This window comes from Cyprinus carpio, chromosome A5 (assembly GCF_018340385.1).
Source record: "Cyprinus carpio isolate SPL01 chromosome A5, ASM1834038v1, whole genome shotgun sequence".
NCBI lineage: Eukaryota > Metazoa > Chordata > Actinopteri > Cypriniformes > Cyprinidae > Cyprinus > Cyprinus carpio.
The window spans coordinates 3,903,411-3,909,484 of NC_056576.1; the positions used below are offsets into that span (position 1 = coordinate 3,903,411).

At 38.1% G+C, this 6,074-nt stretch overlaps 1 long non-coding RNA gene across 1 annotated transcript; it reads right to left on the reverse strand.

The window, feature by feature from the left end:
- Window positions 1-572: 572 nt before the first annotated feature.
- LOC109092668 lies at window positions 573-2,322 on the reverse strand. The gene is made up of 4 exons (XR_002018260.2): window positions 2,213-2,322; window positions 1,189-1,251; window positions 938-1,113; window positions 573-616 (listed from the first exon to the last, which is right to left on the reverse strand). It is a non-coding gene; the product is annotated as an uncharacterized LOC109092668 (long non-coding RNA).
- Window positions 2,323-6,074: the final 3,752 nt, after the last annotated feature.

The following is a 6,074-nucleotide window of genomic DNA, read 5'->3' on the forward strand; positions in this document are numbered from 1 at the left end:
GACGGCGTTTCAGCGGCGGTCGTTCCAGTGTCGAGTGGATTGCACACTTCAGGCTGCACTACCCCTTGTCATGTTGCAAGCGGCCATCTCCCCTGTGCGCCTCAGCACTAAAAGAGCATTTAGTGGCCACTTCTGGAGGGAAGTTTGTTATGGTGTGCTATTAGTATACTTTTAAACAAAAAATAGGAAAGTATGCTTTTTAGTTTACTTTTTATGTACTTCTCAGAAATGGGCTTTATGTACTTCTCAGAAATATACTTAAAATGACATTTAAGTATACTTATACTTACAAAAAGTCTAAATATACTTGAACTTTACTTAAGTATACTTAATAAAATAAACTTTAAGTATACTACTTTTTGGTAAGGGAAGAGCGAATTTCCTCTAAAAGAGCTCCACGGGTGCGTCTTTATAAAGACGACGGATCATCCTTATAAGGATGCCGTTTCACCTGTTCGTTTAGTGGTTCGTTCTTTATTTGACAGTTGGCGTTTCTCCGGCACACTGCCTCACATGTCTGGGCATCAAGCACGCTGAGGTGGCTTTCGTGGATGCGTCATGTTCTCACTGCAGGAAGATGACCATCTCAGAGCTGCGAACCAGGCTCCGCTACCTGCTATAAAAGAAGATATTATGAAGAATGCTGGCAATCAAACAGTCAACGGCAGCCATCGACTTCAACAGTATGGAAAAAAATCACTTTTGAAGTCAATGACTACCGTCAGATGTCTGGTTCCGAACATTCAAAATATCTTTTGTGCTCAACAGAAGAAATAAATTCATACAGGTTTGGAACAATCTGAAGGCATGTAAATGACTGAATTTTCATTTTTGTGTGAACTGTCCCTTTAAAATGACAAATTAACACTAAAGGTGACAGGTTTCCATCCCTGACCAAGGGGCAAATTTCAGTGCAGATTAATGGGCAAACGCTCACCGATGGGTCTGTGGGGTCGTTGGCGACACCCTTCAGCACGGCTCTGAGCGGCATCTTCAAAAACGGGGCCAACATGAGCAGAGCCTCCAGATAATAACCGATCGAGCGCTGGACGTTACACTCGTGCACCACGAAGCCTCCATACAGCAAACCCAGCTGATAGAACAACACCATTCCTGCGTCAGATGAATATCATCAGAGACCCACCAACACATCTGTTAATCAATCAACCAGTGTTCACTAGAACTCACCCGTCTGGTTGATCTCGATTCGGGTCACCTGGTCGAGGAGCCGGATGAAGCTCGCTTCAAAATCTGACCAACACAGACACATCTGACACTTAGATTTCAATGAAATACTCAAATAATATCTTCCGCAAAAGAACAAAAACAGATGCACATTTTGAAACACTTAAAAACAAAAGATAAAAAAAAAAAAAAAAAACAATAAAAACCTGATGAAAAGAGACACATTTAAGCCAAGTTGCTGATATAAAGGCTTCTTCTTAAATGCCTGAAACTAGTTTTGTAGTCAAATATAAATCTGATTATGTATTTATTTACAGGACTAAAATGTCATACAATGCCTTTAGATGAAAGAGTTGTACTGGATAGTGAAGTAAAGACGATCATTAACTAACATTATTTTTTTAAACAAACATACAAAGATTTTTAAATTATTAATATATATATATATATATATTTATATATATATATATATATATATATATATATATATATATATATATATATATATATATATATATATATATACACATATATACACACACTTAAAAAAAATCCATAAAAATATGGTAAAAAATCATTTAGAAAAGAAACTAAAAAGCAAATAAATATATGTAGAATAAATAGAGTACAAAATGAAAGTGAAAGTGACGTGACATACAGCCAAGTATGGTGACCCATACTCAGAATTAATTTTAATCGGATCATCTGAGCCCCTACCACAGCATAGTAACAACAACAACAACAACAACAACAACAACATCCCTGTTAAAAGGTTTTATTAACAGCTCAGGGAATGCTGGGAGTATACATAATTCTCAAACAAAGAAATGTAAAATTAAGAGGGAAGCAAAAACTTCAGGAGGGGGAACAATGCCAAAATAACAAACAAAAGTGTTTCTATTCTGGGGGTTTGATTCATTCTAAACCTATCAAATAAAAGAAAATGAACAACAAAATTATACACTCACTCCCTATCTAATCCTCAAACCAGGAGAAAAACATGTATAGGACAAAGAAATGCACCCACCTCCCTACAGCCAAAGGGCATACTCTGGAGAGAAGTTCTCATCTTCTGGAGTTTCTGCTCAGCTTTTATACGGCTTCTCCTTCAGTTGGTAAGTAGGTGCAGCTGGAAAGGGCAATCAGCTACCTGCCAGAGTGGAAAAAGTGGGAGGAGCCAGAGAAGCAGGAGACACATAGAGAGAGAGAGGAAAACAACAAAAAGAACCATACCACAATACAGATAACACAAAATTGATTACGCCACTGGACGTAACACCCCCACCCATAAGTTACAAATAGTACCCCATAAACATTTGTAAACTCATGAATTAAGGTTCAACAATATACAACCTACTTATCCAAATTATACACCCTAGACAGTGCATCAGCTACAACATTCTCTGCACCTTTTCGATGTTAATTATCGAGGTTATATTCCTGAATGATCAAGGACCACCGCATCAGTCGCTGAATGCTAGGGGATTGTGATCAGTGTAAACCACTGGATTACAACTACCCCCTAGGTAGTAAGGCCAAGGCCTCTTTCTCAGTGATACTGTACTGTTGTTGACACTTGGTAAATTTATTGGAGAAGTAACTCACAGGATGTTCTACACCCGCTACATCTTCTTGCAGTAGTACAGCCCTGCCCCAGAGGAACCTGCATCCACCAGCAGTTTGAAGGGCAACCCAAAATTTGGAGCAGAAAGAACGGGTGCATGGCACAACAAGTCTTTAGTAGCACTGAATGCACAGTTACATGCTGGACTCCACACAAATTTTCTAGAGGAACTAAGTAGATCTGTCAACGGAGCAACCACAGAAGCAAAGTTTTTTAAAAAAACCCTGTAGTAACCAGCCATACCTAAAAATCGTCTCAATTCTCTTTTGTTAGTAGGAGTGGGGAAATTAAGTATGGCAGCTACTTTTTCTTCAATTGGCCTCACCTGCCCTTGGCAAACCTTCTTACCAAGGTAAGTAACTATGGCCTTACCGAACTCACACTTAGTCAAGTGCAATGTCAATGATGCCCCAGATAACCTACAAAAAACTTGATTTATACTATTTAGATGGTCTTCCCAACTAGCAGAATAGACCACCACATCATCCAAGTTAGGGGTGGGCGATATGACCAAAATCTTATATCACGATATGAGAACTTTTATATCTCGATAATGATATATATATACCATAGAATTTTCACAGTCCTTGTCACCAATGTCAATATCAAACTAATACAAGGAGAAAAAAAAAATCAAGCTCACTGGAGATACAAAAACAGTCAGTGGTGATATTGGGTGAGGTAATTAGTTATGAGAAATGGGAAAAAAACTACAATAAATAAGAAATACATTGTGTACATGAATTAGTCTTCACTGTGTAAGTTATATCCATCTATCTATCTATCTACAGTATCTATCTACAGTATCTATCTATCTATCTACAGTATCTATCTATCTATCTACAGTATCTATCTATCTATCTACAGTATCTATCTATCTACAGTATCTATCTATCTATTTATATATATAATCATTAGCATTAGCATTATTTGTTTTCTTCTTATTCTAGTTACAAAAGTGATTTAGTCAAGAGCAGTGAGACATTTTCATAAATGGCAGACAGGACGAATATTGGACAGCTTTCCCTTTAAGACCAAAGTCCGGATCCAATATACTGTTACGTATGCGTTCTCTCTTGCAACTGTTTACATTCCCTTAAGACCTAAATGACTGTGTTTATGAGGATACTTCCATTTGGATGCACATAAGTGTTTATGCAATCGTTCAAAGCCAATAAAGCGGCAAAAATGCTCACAAGCTCTATTAGCAGCTGATGCATGGTTTATGCACTCCTCTCACACAGAAACAGAGACAGCCCGCGCATATAGCTCTATTGTTTGCGTTTAAAATCAGTTGTTTTAAACTGCAGTGCTTAAAATGCATGCAAACATGAAGTTTTCGTGACCACGCGCACAGCAACGTGATGTGAGAGCGTGCATGCTGTGCGTCTGCCTGCATCCCCGTGTAATGCATGTAAGACTCCCGTCATTCAAATAATGAAAATGTATTGCCGTAAACAATGTATTCTGTGGCACCACGAAATAAACGATAGAGCACAATAAGAATCGATAGACTTTTAATTTCGTCCATCCGATTTATATTGTCATATCGCCCAGCCCTAATCCAAGTAGGCCTCGCAATTGGTTACTCCCGACAGTACCTGTTGCATTAAAGGCTAGAAGGTTGCAGGTGCATTTCGCATCCCGAACGATAGGCTGAGTCAGACTTCGGAACGAGCAAGCATGGGGAACTTCAAAAAGTGTTTTCTTCTCCCGCACAAACTCTACATATGTTTGTTTGGCTGATTTCAATAAGTTCCAGAAGCGCTGGCGGTAGGCTTCAGGAACCATCTCATACGCTCTTAACGCTTAGGATCTTTATCACCTTTTAGTCTACTTCTTGTAAAATTGAGACCATTGTACAAGTCACCCTGAGACAATTCAAATAACACCAAACATGACTGTAAATATCGCTAGCATTCATGTAGAACATTATATTCTGCTACTGATCATTCTGAGTGAGCTGGGTGAAGGGAAGGATGGGTGAGGTGAAGGAAGGGGATGAGGGGGAACCAGTGCATATGTAAGAGGTGTTTTTGCTGCATTTTCTCTCAGTGAGATGTGGGAACAGATGTCTGTATGTTAATACTCTATGTGTATATTGTATGTCTCAGAAGATCAAAGTGTCTGAGGTTCTGTAATTCTTACATTACAATAAAGCGCTCGCCACATTTGCATGGGAATTATTAAAATTATGTGGAATACCTGAAATCCCACACAGACATTCAGACTCTGTAATCGACAGAAGGCTACTGTGGATAGGGATACTGTGGAAAATGAGTAATGAAACCGTGTCAGATATTTCAGTATCAAATATTTATGATAACTCTACCATTTAGTTTGTTTCTTCAAGCTTTGAGTCTATAAATTACGCTGAGCTCCCTCACTGTCTGATCAGCTCTTCACCTGCTATAGCAGCGCTATTCCCGGTTCAGATATCAGGGCTTTTATTGGTCTCGTTACGATCTGATATTTTTATTGGCTACTGAAGTACCATCAAAAGTTTGAATATCAATTCAAATTGTGGGTGTACTCAGTAACGAACTATGATTTAAAAGTATCAAAGTAGATAATTTTGCTTGATTTGTACTTAAGTACAAGTAAAAGTACAGCTTTAAAAATATACTCAAAAAAGTACAAGTACCCGAAAAAACTACTTAATTACAGTAACATGAGTAGTTGTAATTCGTTACCTCCACCACTGCCTATGACCAAGTGAGGGCTCCAAACATAGATATGTATAGCTAGATATGGGCCGCCTTACGTATTCTGTACAGGAATGTTGGTGCATCTATGAATGTATGAATGTATGAATAACATATATCTTCAGTAGACTTAGGAAGATGCTTTTGGTAAACTAACACAATGCAACAAGACAAAGCCGTTAGCTAACAAGGCATTTAAAAGATACCTTAGTTTAAAAACTTGTAATATTAAAAACACAAACTAACACAATCTTAGCTATGAAAGTTAACCCAGTTTTTTTTTTCAGGAATTTACATTTAGGCAGTTTTCACAACCAGATGCTGCACAGTGTTATTCATCTTGAAACCAAAGTGCCTTTAAGGGTATTCTATGGTTTTTGTTGAAACTCATTGATTTTTATTAATAGACCGTTCCAAGATGGCGGACATGTCTACATGTCTGGAGCTGTTAAGTGTAGCATCTACCTAAAGATATCTATGGCTCCAAAGTCCAAATTTCTCTGCTTGAACATCATAGAATGGAGATTCTCCAGAAACAAGTGCGTCTCCTCACATCGTGG